This window comes from Schistocerca nitens, chromosome 2, assembly GCF_023898315.1.
Source record: "Schistocerca nitens isolate TAMUIC-IGC-003100 chromosome 2, iqSchNite1.1, whole genome shotgun sequence".
Classification (NCBI taxonomy): domain Eukaryota; kingdom Metazoa; phylum Arthropoda; class Insecta; order Orthoptera; family Acrididae; genus Schistocerca; species Schistocerca nitens.
Window position 1 is genome coordinate 500235505 of NC_064615.1, and position 15356 is coordinate 500250860.

Here is a 15356-nt window from a genome sequence, read left to right on the forward strand (position 1 = left end):
TATTTTGAAGACATGTTGCACAAGAATCTGTACCTGTCAAACCCATACAGCCCCTCAGAACTCATCCGCATTTGGTTAATCAAATTGCCTGAACATTTACGACATATTATTAGGCAGGATGTTGCAAAGACGACATAGAAGCTTTTCAGGGACTCTTACAAGAATTGGAAATTGACACTGACACTCGCGGGACACGAAAACAGGAACACAACAAATACAAGTCACATCCGTCACAATTCCACGATGACAGAAATAATAACTGGACACGACAAGGCTATTCTTACAACGTAAATCGTGACCAAAACAGACACCACCCATATGACAATTGCAGGGAAAGATCACTTCTCCGCGGTAATGATTATCACAGAGACAATCAGAGAAACAGACTAATATGGAAACCAAAATAATTATTATCAAGGAAGACAGAATAACGTCAGACGCAACGGTCCACCGCGCAGTAACGATTCCGGGAGCAATTCTCCACCACATGACCGACAAAAAAGAAACTATGTAAACTACCGACAAAACGACAGGCCTGAATTTCATCAGAACTGGCGGGATTCAAACAGGGTAGGGCCGTCTCGACAAGGTGAATTTGTAGAAGTTAGGTCTCCAAATCCCAATAACGACGCGCGCCAACAAAGAGACAGACAATGACTCGCACCACAAGCAGCCACATGCGCCGGTTGGGTCAGAGAAAAACAACAGACGCTAACCTTGAGAACAATTCCAGTACTCCTTACGGACGTATACAACATGATAATTGCTTTGAAGTTGAAACTCTGCCTACTAGGAGGAGTAAAGGATTGCACCACATTTCACATGTTAAACCGTTTATTGAAAGATAATCTGCTTTTTAACTTAATCTTTGCAATAAAATTTTTCACCTCATGCTGCTAGTACGTTTTGACACACTTAGAAACTGTTAACATGCAACAATGTTTTGAAGGTAACTATCCAGTCTAGAACCTAGGGAACATATTTAGACAGTAATTACCACTACATCGTGATAGTGAACGGAGACACAGTGTTACTGTGTGTGTACATTCTTGCTTGTTAGTTGCACGATTACGTAACGACTATAAGGCTTACAAACTTAGAACATATACTGCTAATTAGATTTTAATGCAACAGTTTGGTTTACTTGGAAAGACATTCTTTATTTGAAGTACTTTCTGTGAGATTAAAGATGACTTAGTATTTGGTTCCTTTGACAGCTACACGATTATATCACGACGCTACTAATGTGTGACACAATTTACATTGTTGCTTTTATGCTGTATCTGTTTTACATCTGCACAGTTTTTCTGAATTCTTTTGGAAAGTAAAACATGTTATAGTAGTAACTTTTGTGGTATAGCTACAATGAGACAGCCTTTTTCGTAGCACAACAATACGTTACAGTGTAGTACTTTCTTGATCACGGTACTGTACGCAATAACTACGATATCTACACGCATAGCATTTCGCTTTCGTGTATTAGAAGGTAAGTACATTGACTTCGACAGAAGTTTGTTTACGGACGACGATAATTACGACACTTGGCACATTTTTTACCCTTAAGTAATGACATATTATGTTACAACAAGATGCACAATTTAGCGCGGCAGTACACGTATTTGAGTGATTAATTTTGTACTTCAAACATTTATTTTTAAAGATTTTTGAATTACAATGATACAAAAGTTTTCCGTTATACATTTCATTCCATTGCTGTAATCTGTAAGACCTGAGGGTATACTTACATTAATCCTCAGGGGGTACACGCCTACTTTGTGTGCTAAGCGTGAAGCGAGCGCTAGGAGACCTAGCTAATATGGTATTTGCTTAAACAACTTTACACATCGGTACCATATATCTCTAACTCAGAATTACACAGCTTCTTGATCATTTAACTGAGAGAGACAAACATTTTTTTCACTACGTCAGTGACATGTTTACGTAATTACACAGTTGGATAATTTTACACTTATGAAATTGTATTTTGTAAACTGTTCATATTTTTTTCAGAACCATTGTGATACGGTGAGAGCTTTCAATGATGTATTTGGTATGGGATCATGATTTTAAAGTACGTTTGAGGTAGATGATGACACTATTGAAATGAGCAGAGAATTTGTTTTAAGGTTTTGCAATTATTGCAGAAAGCTACAGCGTTTTTGAGATTTGACTGAGGTGTTATGATATTATTACGATGACGATGTGTATTATGTTGTTGAGGTATGTTTATGATCAACAAGCTGATGCTACCATGTATAAGGAATGTGATTACGTGTTTATATGTATATGAATAATGAATAGAAGTTAGGGACTCTAGTTTGTGAAAAAGGATGTTGGAAACCAAGAATCGTACTTTAAGAGTTATGAAATGTGTGTACATGCGTGAATGTATTACAATGCCGGCGAAAATTTTTTGGACACTGTTATATTTATAGAATTTTGTTTCTACTCATTTGTAACGCAAATTCTCAACCTGTGAAATTTTTTTAGATGAGACTGTCACTGCTGTCGTAAATATTTCGGTAAGAAAGATAAGTGACCTTCATGTAATGCGTCATGGGCGCCCAGCTGTGTCACCTGCCTGGAGAAAAAGCCATTAAGTGGAGAAAACCAATAACCTCGCTATTGACATTCCTTTGAGGAAAGCATCGCAAATACGACACGCTCATTACTTGGAAACATATCGTACTTTGTGCTACTTACCGAAATTCTTATGAATTGATGGGAAATATTCTTACATCTGCACACCTGATTATGACAAGTGTCTTTCTACGAGAGTCAAGAGAATTTCTACTGATTTATGAAATGCCACATGGCTATTGAATGATGTTTTTATGGTTTGCTTTCAATAGTTGCTTATTTCATTTGATATCTGTTTTCCAGCTGTGTTTCAGCATTGGTTTTATAAAATAAAACACATTTGCTAATGTAAACAGTTTCTGTCAACAGACCTATTAAATAATAATTTTATGATCCACATTCTTCGAGAAAGGAGCACTTGGAAAGGAAAGAACAATAAGAAGGGATTAATAACAGTAACTGCACACATAATTTTCTTTTCAACTACGTGGTAATTTTTTTGGTAGAATAACTTGTTGTGGTGCACCACTTTAATTACATAGACATTAAGATGTAAATAGACATTTCCCTTATCTGCATTGTTGTCTTTAGTGTACTATTTTTTCTGCTTGAGCTATGTCATATTTAGGTATAAGTTATTGCATTTGCTGCTGCTGTTTGCCAGGCATATTGCTACTGAATGTCACTTTGGATTACTCTGTTAAGCCAGAATTACTACCGATTTATTTTTCTTGTTGCTGCCCATTGGCTCATATTAGTTGTAATGTTGCATTTGCTTTGCTAATTTAGATATACTGCTGCTTGCTTTGCCAATTTGCATTTTTGTCATTTCTGTTTGTGTTAATTGCTGCATTGCCTCTTCCCTTAGTTTATGTATCTGAACTCAGTAGATTTAAGTTAGCTTAAGATGGGGTAGGCTATAGAAGGGAACTAGTTGTGATGAATTGGAAGAAATGCATTGAGAAACTATAATAAAAGTAGTGTACAGTGGCGAATAATTATTTTGAAAGACGATATGAACAAAAAATCAGAGTTTAGGGACAACAGGTTTAGGTAGGATTTTCTTGTAAATAAATGATGGAGTAAGATAATGGAAAATAACTAATGAGGTATGAAATATGTGAATATATAAATACAGAAAGCATGCTTGCATAGGATTTTTTTTTTTTTTTTTTGCGGAAACAAATGTTGAAATAAGAGGAAAGATCTATGGAATGAAGTTCTGGGTTGGACTGCAGTACCAAATGTTATACTGAAAACGAACCCTGTCCTTTCCCTTCGTGTTATTCCGCTATGTGTTTGTGTACCCTTGTGTTTTTCCTGTCTTTATGTGTTTAGTTAAGAAGATTTATGTTGTAGAATTTTTCTAATACTAAGCTACATTCACTATGATGAGGAATACCGTTATCCTCACATATAATTTGCATTAATAATATGTTATTTACTTTGTAAAGATGTTTAGATATTATTTTCGAAGGCTATTCTCATCTTTTATGTATTTACTTATGTCATAATTCCTGGAACACTGATGTTTATGTTTATTTCTAATCTTTTGTAAAGCCTGTATTACTACAAATATTATCTGTATTATTACGTTTTAATGATGTTTTCTGTATCTTTGTAATTGTATTTTTATGTTATAAAATTGTAATGGACACCAGTTCATCAAATTAAGTAACTTGTAAGCATTCATTTCACTGCACACATTTCTGTTGGTCATAGTATATGCACAATATGTGAGAAGTTGGGACTGTTAGTGTTTGCACGTGTGTTAATTCAGCAAGGGACTGGTTAACAGCATTTCTGGTTCTAAGGACAATTCCAAAAACTTTGTGAGTGCACAAGTGGTGGTTTATATACTTGCTATATTGTCTGCAAGACTCTTCGATGGTGATTGTGCACCTGCACAGTTGCAACAGATGGCTGCTGGCCATCTCTAAAAGGACTACAGTGCGTCTTCACCTTTTATGACTCATCAGTACCATTATTTCTACAAGGACTGCAGTGGGTCTGCACCTCTGGTGGCCCACCAAAAACCGTAATCTCTACCAGGACTACAGTGGGTCTGCTCTGTGATGACCTACCTACCAATATTCTTCAAAACGTCGACTGACTCTGCTGTGGGTTTGCTCTGTTGTGACCCATTACCTGTCTGCATGTCAAGAGTCAGCACTGTCTTTCCGTTGGAAGGACAACACTACTACTTCATGACTGCATGGAAATCCACTACTTCCATGTGCATTTTCTTTTACTAATGAGACTTTGTGAAAAAAAACTTGTAATTATTGGTGTGATAAATGATCAGGACTGTCTTTATGAGAACAATTTTTGCTTTTGACCAACAGTGTATTAATAAGTGTGTGCATTTGATTTCTTTGTTGTAATTATGAAAATTATTTCCAAATCTGTATTGGCCACTGCCTAAAACAATTTGTAAAATTTTTTGTGGGGAGCATGGGAGTTATGTAAGTAGGCTGTTTAGGTTTTTATGTTGGTAACGCCATGTAGCGCTCTATATGACAATCACGACTGTGCTGTGTGCAGTCTTTGGCGGGTTTGCATTGTTGCAATTTGCTATTGTAGTGTTGGGCAGTTGGCTGTTAACAGCGCGTAGCGTTGCGCAGTTGGAGGTGAGCCGCCAGCAGTGGTGGATGTGGGGAGTGAGATGGAATTTTGAGAGCGGATGATCTGGACGTGTGTCCATCAGAGAGAGTAAATTTGTAAGACTGGATGTCTTGAACTGCTATATATGTATATTATGAATTTTGAACACTATTAAGGTAAATACATTGTTCTCTATCAAAATCTTTCATTTGCTAACTATGCCTATCAGTAGTTAGTACCTTCAGTAGTTTGAATCTTTTATTTCGCTGGCTGTAGTGGCGCTCGCTGTAGTGCAGTAGTTCGAGTAACGAAGATTTTTGTGAGGTAAGTGATTTGTGAAAGGTATAGGTTAATGTTAGTCAGGGCCATTCTTTTGTAGGGATTATTGAAGGTCAGATTGCGTTGCGCTAAAAATATTGTGTGTCAGTTTAGTGTTGATCAGAATAGGTAAAGAGCGAAATGTCTGAGTACGTTCAGTTCTGCTCAGCTGTTTCAAAATCAAATAATGTAAGAGGTTTATCAGCACAGTAATTCATTAAGTTTTCTGAGGGGACGTTTCAAACTCTATCTTACACCCGTAATTATCTCAAATCACAAACCTCCTGTACAGGAATCCTATCCTAGCGAATTTAACTCCGAATCTCCTGATTTATTATGAGAAAGTGGCTGAGCTTGAATTTAATGTTGTGTTGTCATTTGTACAGCCAATTATACTTTTGAGTAGGTCAGAAGACTGCTTATCAAAGCAAATTTGTCATTGAAAGAGTTATAGTTTTTTGTGCTTTACTTAATTAGTAATTAACGATAAAAATACTTACCATTTCTCATACAAACCTCCGTAGTTTTGCTAACGAGCATGATTCTTCAAAGCATCAAAGTTTAAGGGTCCTCATGTACTAGACTAGATAGTTAATGAAGCAATGCAAAGGCTCCTTTAGAGCCAGTGTAGTTAGATCTGCATTCTGTTTAGTTGCTTCAAACCGAGTTAAAGATTACGAGCATTAGCAGCCTCCCTGATTTAAATTCAGAATTATTCGAATCTTTTCCCTGTTCAGCCTGTCCAGTATCGCTACTAGTTTCATGTGTGTCGGTAATTGGTTTTGTAAACTGTTACACCTAGTTCATTTGGCTCAAAATGGTTCAAATGGCTCTGAGCACTATGGGACTTAACCGCTGAGGTCATCAGTCCCCTAGAACTTAGAACTACTTAAACCTAATTAACCTAAGGAATTCACACACATCTATACCCGAGTCAGGATTCGAACCTGCGACCGTAACGGTCGCGCGGTTCCAGACTGAAGCGCCTGGAACCGCTCAGCCACTCCGGCCGGCCGCAGTTCATTTAAGGTACTTGTTGTTGACGGTCATATATTACTGTTTACTATCTCATTGGCCATTTCTTTGTTAGTAACACATTTCTCTGAAACGTTAGTTTAGTGTGTTGTTGTATGAACAGATACAAGGAAAGATTTTAGTGTTTGTGTCAAGGAAGATTACGTTAGCCTTAGCACTGCCTTTTGCTTTATCATGTTGCTTGACACAAGAGTGCCTAATTAGCTTGGTGACCGATATTAATATGTAATGTTACAGCTTGCTTTTATGCTGGGAGAACGTCTGTTCCTGCCCCACCATTTACTGTTGGTTATACTTTGCTGGAGTGTTTCCGAAACGAATCTCAGTTTGATTGTTCTGGTTTCATTAGTTTATCTCACGGTCACAACTTTCAAAAATTCCTCCAAGAAGTATAACGTTAGGAAGTGATAAACAGTCGCACGGCACCCAACAGCAGTGACGGCCACCAGTTCCTGAAGAGACATGTTGCTGATTTAAGAGACCGCTATGGGAACAGTATCACCGTCGTCAGAGGCAGCTGAAGGAAGTGAAACTGGAGGCAGTGGCGAACTGAAGGATAATCGTTGGCCGTTCTAAACAAGCTTTGCATCAGCTAGTAGCACTGTGATCGTCCGATCAGTTTCTGAAGGCTTCAAGGAAGGAGATTTGAATTTTCCCAGATTACGCTGATTCATGATACAATGTTCCCGCTTTCAGGGGCAGTATGCACTATCCACGATGCCCTTTATACGGAACGTTACAACTTTCAGTGGTGTACGATCCCACATTCGTATATCGACGGAGCAGCGTGCTTTTCTCTATCCCAAAAACAGATATCCTCGCTCTTCAGTCACTGTCATATTTACACACAGTCTTGCAAACTTCGTCAGTGAAATAATTTTGTGCAACTTTCAGTATGAAATTCAGCTTTTGTGGCCATCATCCTACTGTAGCATACACATCGCTGATGTACACAAAGGGGCGATTACTTCTTGCACAGTAAAAATGCTTCACGAGAGTAAGGGCTAGAAAATGATAGTATTATGGTTGCTTCTCGTACTTGTTGGTAAGCGTATTTAGGATACTGTAGAACTGATATCGGCTTCACTGTGAGAATAGTGCCATCATAAGCATGCATACGATTTGTTTCCATGTGGAAATAGGACTCACAGTATACAGTAGCTTCATGAAGCAGCCACGTGTGTGTTGGCGAGATTGTTTTCTAAGATTTTGTTTTCTCCGACCGTAAAAATGGCATGCAAGGAGACTTCCGCGCCCTATTAGCTAACTCCACAGTAATGTACAATAGTTCGTGGGCAGATTAACTTTTAGTCATAAAAATCTGAACTGCGCTAGAACTGATGAGGTTTAGAAATTAAAAGTATTTGCGACGTTAATAAATATAGTCTCGAACCATTTTTGCTGGCTAAATCTAATCTAACTATGAATGTTGTGAGCCACTCTACAAACCTAGGCAGCGGGTAATAGCAGTGCATGAATTAGAAATGAAGTATTCATGGGAGAACTGTATCACCAAATGAAATTTGTGGAAGGGTGTTTTGTTCTACTGATAGGAACTCCATCTCGAAAATCAGTTTGCCTTAGGAATCACTAAACAATTGAAATGTATGTGTACTGGAGCAAAGAATGTATGATAGTCAGTGGCACTGCAGCTGCAACGACAGGGAATTGTGTTACATGTTTTAGCTCCGTCGCTCATGGCCTGAATGTCGGCTGATCAGTGAACTCCTACGTTACTTGCTTCCCAACGCTTACACAGTCTCCTGGATAATCATTGGGCGCAGCTTACCGAACACCTAAATGCTTCAAGTTTTTCTCTTAAGAGAACAGTAACAAAGTATAAAAATTCGGGCTCGTCCGGGATTTGAACCCGGGACCTCTCGCACCCTAAGCGAGAATCATACCCCTAGACCAACGAGCCACCGTGGAGAACACATTTTGCGTGATGTAGAAAGCTCGTAAAGCATGACCTACTTCCGTGCAACAGGCGGCCCGCTACTACTGCTGCTGCTGCGGTGGCCGACACTGGCTGCCAGCTCAGCTGAGACGGGCGACGCTGCTCGGGTACGCCGTGCTGAGTCTGACCGTCCCCACTTCAGAAAAGCAGGCATTAACCATATGGCACAGCAATATTGCAGTGAAAGCCAGTCAAGTTTATCTACACAAAATATTTACACTATGTTGTGCCGGTAAAAAGTTGCATCCTCTGTTTATCTTTCTCTCCTTCTGCTTCCTCTTCGTCATCAAGTTATCCTAACCTCCGGAACGCCAAGGAATGTACACACCGTTCGCCTCCGTAGGTCGCAACGCCTGCGGTCGACAACGACACTGCTGTTACCCGTCAAAGTGAACTGAAGAATTGCCCAAGGCGGCAGAACCATCCGGCGTATAATGCGGTGTACCGTTTTGGAGACTTGTCTTATTCGCACATGACTTGTTTACTTTGGAACCTATTATAACCAAATACCATAGACAAAATAACTTTTATCATGGTCCGTTAAGTGCGACGAAACCTGCAATTTTTTTCAAAAAAACATACTTTTTTAATATTTATAGCTGAATTTATTGCTTAAAAACTTTTATCCGTATCTGAAGAAACTGACACCATCATTTGGTTTTAATAAGCACTGTACTATTGATCACTAGTTTCGGTAACAAGTACCATTTTCAAGTCGATGTAACAATACTTTGTAATAAAAAACTTTGGACGATAGATCAATACGTAAAACGTCATATCCAAGCTACCAGTTTACTCGTTCAAGAAAATTTACACAGAAACCGGATGGTTTCTGCACGTTTGATGAGGTTCTGTGCCTTCCCCTGGTAGTACGTATTTAATCTTTTGAGGTAAATTTTCTTGACCAGAAGAAATGTTATCTTGGATATGATGTCTTGTGTTTCAAACTATCCGACCAAAATGTTATTCTAGTGTATTTTTACATCGATTCGAAATTGAGTCTTCTTATAGAAAGCAGTCGCCAATAAAATGTTATTCACTAAAAGCAGCTTACAGCATTAACACAAACTACTTTAAATGTATATATGAGAGTTTGGTGAATGCATATGTATGTATATACAGGGTGAATCACCTAAAACGTGCACCGCCGATATTCCGGAAATGGAAAGTGCTGTTGATGTGCGGTTTTCACAGAATGGACTGGTAGTCAGGGGCTTGTACTGTTAGCCAGTAGCCGGCCGGTGTGGCCGACCGGTTCTAGGCGCTTCAGTCTGGCACCACGAGTCTACTGCGGTTGCAGGTTCGAATCCTGCCTCGGGCATGGATGTGTGTGATGTCCTTAGGTTAGTTAGGTTTAAGTAGTTCTAAGTCTAGGGGACTGATAAACTCAGATGTTGAGTCCCATAGTGCTCAGCCATTTGAACTATTTTTGTTAGCCAGTAAACAGATTGTAATAGTATTTAGAAAGGGTATTTTTTGTGCAAACACTTCTTTTAACGGAAGAATGCCTATTGACACTATCATACTAAAAGTGGGATAAATTACAAAGTCAGTGGTGTTTGTTGCAGGATTCTAGTGGGAGTTGTTTACGAGATATTGTAATTTGAAAAGTTTCCACATTGACACTAGCTTGTGTCGTTCAACCTGCCTAGCTGCTAGGTACGCATTTGTTATGTGTACTTACAGTGCTTGTGCGTTCCTTGAGTGCATTGCGACTTGTCAGTCAGTGTGTTACAGTGTGTGACATTAAGTCGTAAGTGGGCGATGGCATTTACCAATGCAGGAAAACCGACATAGTGCTGGTGTGTAGAGTGTAGGAACAATCCAGTTCGTTCTTGTACGGTGTGTCGGGGCAAGATATCTCAATAGATGTCTACCATCTCGACAATTGTTTATGAACCTCCTCAACCAGTCATGTGCAAGTGGTAGTGTAACACCTAGACAACGTAACAGAGGGAAACAAAACAAGTGACGACAGAAGAAGGAAAATTAATGTTCCCGCTGCTGTTGCAGTTGATCCTCACATTAGCTCTCGCGGAATCACACGAGGAAGTGCTGTGAGTCAGGACTATGTATCACAGGATATCCTGTCAAAACCAGTCCTCCGAAACTGGTGTGTGCACAATTCGCCACCTATCTGCACGTTCATCTGTGTGTGAAAGGACCCGTGATCACACAAACGCCCCAAATAGGGCCTGATATGTTGTGTGACGACGTTCGTGTCTGAGTAGCCGTGCTGCCTCTCGAACGTTTCTATATGCTTGGCCGTACATAAACAGCATATCGGCTTGTTCCCGACATGAATACTTTACCATTCTGCTGCTTACAGTAGGCTGTGCCAATCACAAAGCGTGCAACACACAAGGAACACACCGGCACGTGGTTAGAGAAACTGTCATTCGTCAGCGCCATATACCGTGGCAACCATGCATTTCCGGACACATGTTCATAAAATCTTTCTTCTTTCATTTCCAGTCAGATCGGTCCGGCAGTTTCTCGGTTTTATTAACGTTCATCTTGCATGTCAAAGCGACATTTATTGTATGAACTTAGCTGCTCTTCTTTGGAATAGATATTTAAATCCCACTCCGTTCAGTGTCGTGTTTCCCCTGTCATACTTTATACACCATCGACTTACTCAACGTTAACATTTTGCTTGCATGGTTCATCATTTCTTCCAACACTGTCACCTCTTTCTCCTTCTAACCGTCGATAAATTTAATGACATTAACAGCGACATGTCGTGGGTACAGCGAAGGTTTATGCATAACTTTCCACTCTTGCACTACAGGCAACAACGGGCGCTACTTTGAACTGTATCGCGGCTATACTTAGCTACGTGATCAAGTTAGCCTCCGCTGCGGCCGCGTCTGTTCTTCGCTTTGTCCAATAATACACTGCACATGTCGAGCAAATCATTGAATTTGTACACACACACACACACACACACACACACACACACACACACAAATACATTAACACAGACTCGTGCAATAGGCTTCAATATTGATAGGCTTCAATATTGTCTGTTTGGATAACCTTCCTCTATTTTTTTTTTTTTTTTTTGGGTACCTAGATATCTACACCTGGAAGTAGGTCGAATCTAGTTTCTTTTTTTTCCCCGAAGGTCGTTGGATGCCGTCTCCCTATCTCGCCAGAGAATGTCCCATACTGCTCTCACTACTCACTCGTCACAGCCTCTGTTCGTTTCCTTATCTGTTCGTTCTTGATCGTTTCTCACACGCACTCCAAATATTGCTCTCTCTGTTACCCTTTGACGAATAGGGAGTCGATCTGCGCTACTTCTTGTGTTATTGTTTTGAGCACGTATATTGTTACTGGAAGAATGCTTTTGTCATGAACCTACTTCTCTACATCTATTTGGCTTGTCTTTTTCGGAGAATGTAACCAAGTTCCCCGAATGCCGTCCAGGTGAGGCCAGTTGGCCGCTTCAACTCTGCTACCTGATTATCATTTCCAAGTTGGATTTCACTTCCTCATATGCTCGCAATAAATGTATTCGTTTACTATTCCAGAGCATTGCTTTTTGTGGGGCCCGTAATATTGACAGGAATCACAACTTTGGTATTTTAAGGGTTGATTTTGCTAAGGAGGGTGACATCTATAAAGCGTAGATGGCGAATGTTGTCCCACAACGATATTAAAAATAGGTCCCATCCCCCGTTCCCCGTTCCGATCGAGATTTTTGAGCGGTTCCCTTTCGTTGCAATGCAACTGTCAGAACTGAGAACCGCCTCCGAAATATTTCCAATTGGGACCCATAAGGTCCTTCAGTATAGTCTAGAGAAGATGTTGATGACCGTCGAAGAGCAATGTCGATTCTCGAAATAAGGATCTTCTAATGACATTTTTACTTTAAGACAACTCATAGCAGGGAGACTGGAATGGAATATGAGTAGAGATTCAGTGTTCATAGATCTCTAGAAGGTGTGTGACTCAGTACCCCCGAAGAAATTGAAGTCCAGAGAATGTGCAACATGTGTGTTTGCAGATTGTGTAATCAACATGTGGAATAAAATTTCATCACAGCCTTTCATAATTGCAAAAGGATTAAAATATGGATCCTGCTTGTCTCCTACCTTGTTTGAAATATACCCAAAAACCCTTACATTCGTAGAGTAGGAAATGTGCAGGAATGGACATTGAGATAACAAAAATCAATGTATGCACACCTCGTTCTTCGCAGATCTGGTAGTGGTGGCTTGTGTAGTGGGTGGTATCTGCTTTATTATATGAAAATTATTACAAGAATATGATAAGATGCAGGAACAGTAGGAAACAATAGTAGATAGTAAGCAAATCAAGCCGTGTAAAAAAATTGTAATTATTTGGGTAACATACTATCACAAGACGGAACAAGTAATTGGGAAACACAGCAACGAATAGCCTGGGGAAAACAGCAATCCAGAAACTAAACCTTCTGTTGTGGTCTTCTTAGACAAGTTTGAGCGTGGGTGCGAAAGTAGGGAGCTTAATGGAAAAAGCAAAAACAAATCGAGAGTTGTAGAAGTGTAGAGTGTCAGAAGATCGTCTAGAATATCTCAGCAGCACCGCGTAATAAACACAGCGATTACGGAAATCACCCAGTGTCAAGAAAGCATCACAGAAGAAAAGCAGCTCGTGCGGTATGTACATACACTGTGAATGACATAACATATGATCAAATAAGATCACCCTCAGGGCAGAAGGAGAAGAAGAAGAAGAAGAAGACTGAAGGTTGTTAAATGGGGTAAAGGAGGATATGAGAAAAAGTAACTTGAAGAAGACGAGGAAGCACGCGAAGACAGAAACCGATGGAGACAAATGTGGAATACGAACCACACGGGGAAGAGAGGGGATCCCTCTGGCCCACTGCCAGGAGGTCTCGTATTTTTTGTGTGGACGAACTCTTCGAATTTGAAATCTGTAGATGTGATGTACATATACAAAGAGACATATGATTACAGTTATAGAAAAGTTGGATGATTTATCAGAAAGGAAGAGCTTCACAAATTTAGCAATTCGATAAGGCGTTGGTTATCGGCCTGAGGAAGACCAGCGCGTTGCTGATTTGCTGAATTTGTGAAACCCTCTACCAAATCATCCAGTTTTTCTGAAATTGTAACCATTTGATTATCTGTACATGTACATCACACCTACCAATTTTAATCCCATCCAGACAATTCCTTCACGGGACGCTTTCGTTTGGTTAGAGTGTATTTTTATTCTGGTTCAGCCATAATGTACGAAGGTAACTAAGTTCTTTATTAATCATCTCTTTTTTTGGACGAACATAAAGTGTCTATTACGAAAGTTAACCCAGAATGTAAGTTTCCATACAGAGCCAAAAGTTGGCTACATCCGTTGTGAAAATCGAGTTCCGTTGTGAGAGAGATTTAAGACGTGTCTCTCATATGAAAAAGTTGTAAGTTGCAGGCCGCTCGCAGTATTGCCGTTACAGTGGCTGATAATGTTGGCAGTGATTATCTGTCCCACCAACTGCGAAGTTATGTCAGTGAGAACAGTAGGGGTCTCACATATGTTGGGGCAATTGATGTTTGTTGCCGGTTATGTGTAGTGTATATGACCAGCTATATATACTGTATGATGTTCGTAGCGAGGTGTGTTGTTGGTACAGGTAATTTTGCGAATGTCCATGACGAAGAGCGCATTTGGTGGCAGTCCGTTATTAACAGCGACCTTGGGCCTCACAAGCAACAGCAACGGGTTGACAGGCCTGGAGTGTCTGCATGGTCAGGGCAAGTGTGAAACCCAGGCCAGTGTTAGTCCGCACACGGTTCAACTGAACACATGTGCCACCGAAGGATAACGCTGGAAAGTGTTTTATCACCCATCCTACCGTACTAATCTAGTCCTGCCACTTTCCGCATTTTAGTGTACCTGGCATAGAAATTTTAAGTGTTCAGGATTTAGGTTAGCATCTCACTTTTGTAGAGTAGAAATGGAGAAAGGAGGAGTTGCCACATTCATCAGGAACTGTCATAAATTTAAGAACATAAACATTCATAAATTTTGCCTACAACAGCGTATGCAAGCATGTGCAACAGAAGTAGAATTTCACAAAAAACCTTCATAATATCAAGTGTATATCGAGCACCCGCAGGTAACTTTAATATGTTCATAAACCACCTTGAAGCTGTACTGGCCCAGTTAACAACCAAAACAAAGGAATAGTGGTTGCTGGTGACTTCGATGTAGATTTCCTTAAAGACCTCCCAATAAGAACTTATTCGAGTTAGTAACACTAACATTGAACTTAATTCCCACTGTAAAGTTCCCCACTAGGGTAGCCAATTGCTCACAAACAGCAATTTATAATATCTTTAAAGAAAAGTCCAATGAACAAAACTATATTACAAAACCAATAGTCAATGGTCTCTCAGACCATGACATGCAGTTACTTCTGTTAAATGTTCATACAGAACAGGATATAAAATCTGTTAAATCTGAGCTCAAGAAGATAATCAATAAGCCAAAAATCGATTATTTTAGGACACTCCTCAGAGATATTCACTGGAATGATGTTTAAAGTGCTCATGGCATGAATGAAAAATATAACACTTTTGCTAATAAAGTGCTTACCTTATTTGAACACTGTCTTCCCCCAAACCCAACCAAGGTTAGAGCAAAGTCTACAAAGAACCAATGGATTACTCAAGGAATAGAGATATCTTGTGAAACAAAAAGAAAACTGTATCTGTCAATCCGAAACAGTTCTGATATTGATGCTATAGCACATTACAAGAAGTACTGCAAAATATTAAAGACTGTTATATGGACATCAAAACAAATATATTACACAGAAAAGATAGTCATATCAGATAGCAAAATAAAGACAATA

General features: G+C 39.6%; 1 non-coding gene across 1 annotated transcript; it reads right to left on the reverse strand.

The window, feature by feature from the left end:
* Window positions 1–8386: 8386 nt before the first annotated feature.
* Trnap-agg (transfer RNA proline (anticodon AGG)) lies at window positions 8387–8458 on the reverse strand. Its single transcript has one exon. It is a non-coding gene; the product is annotated as a tRNA-Pro (tRNA).
* Between the last annotated feature and the right edge of the window lie 6898 nt (window positions 8459–15356).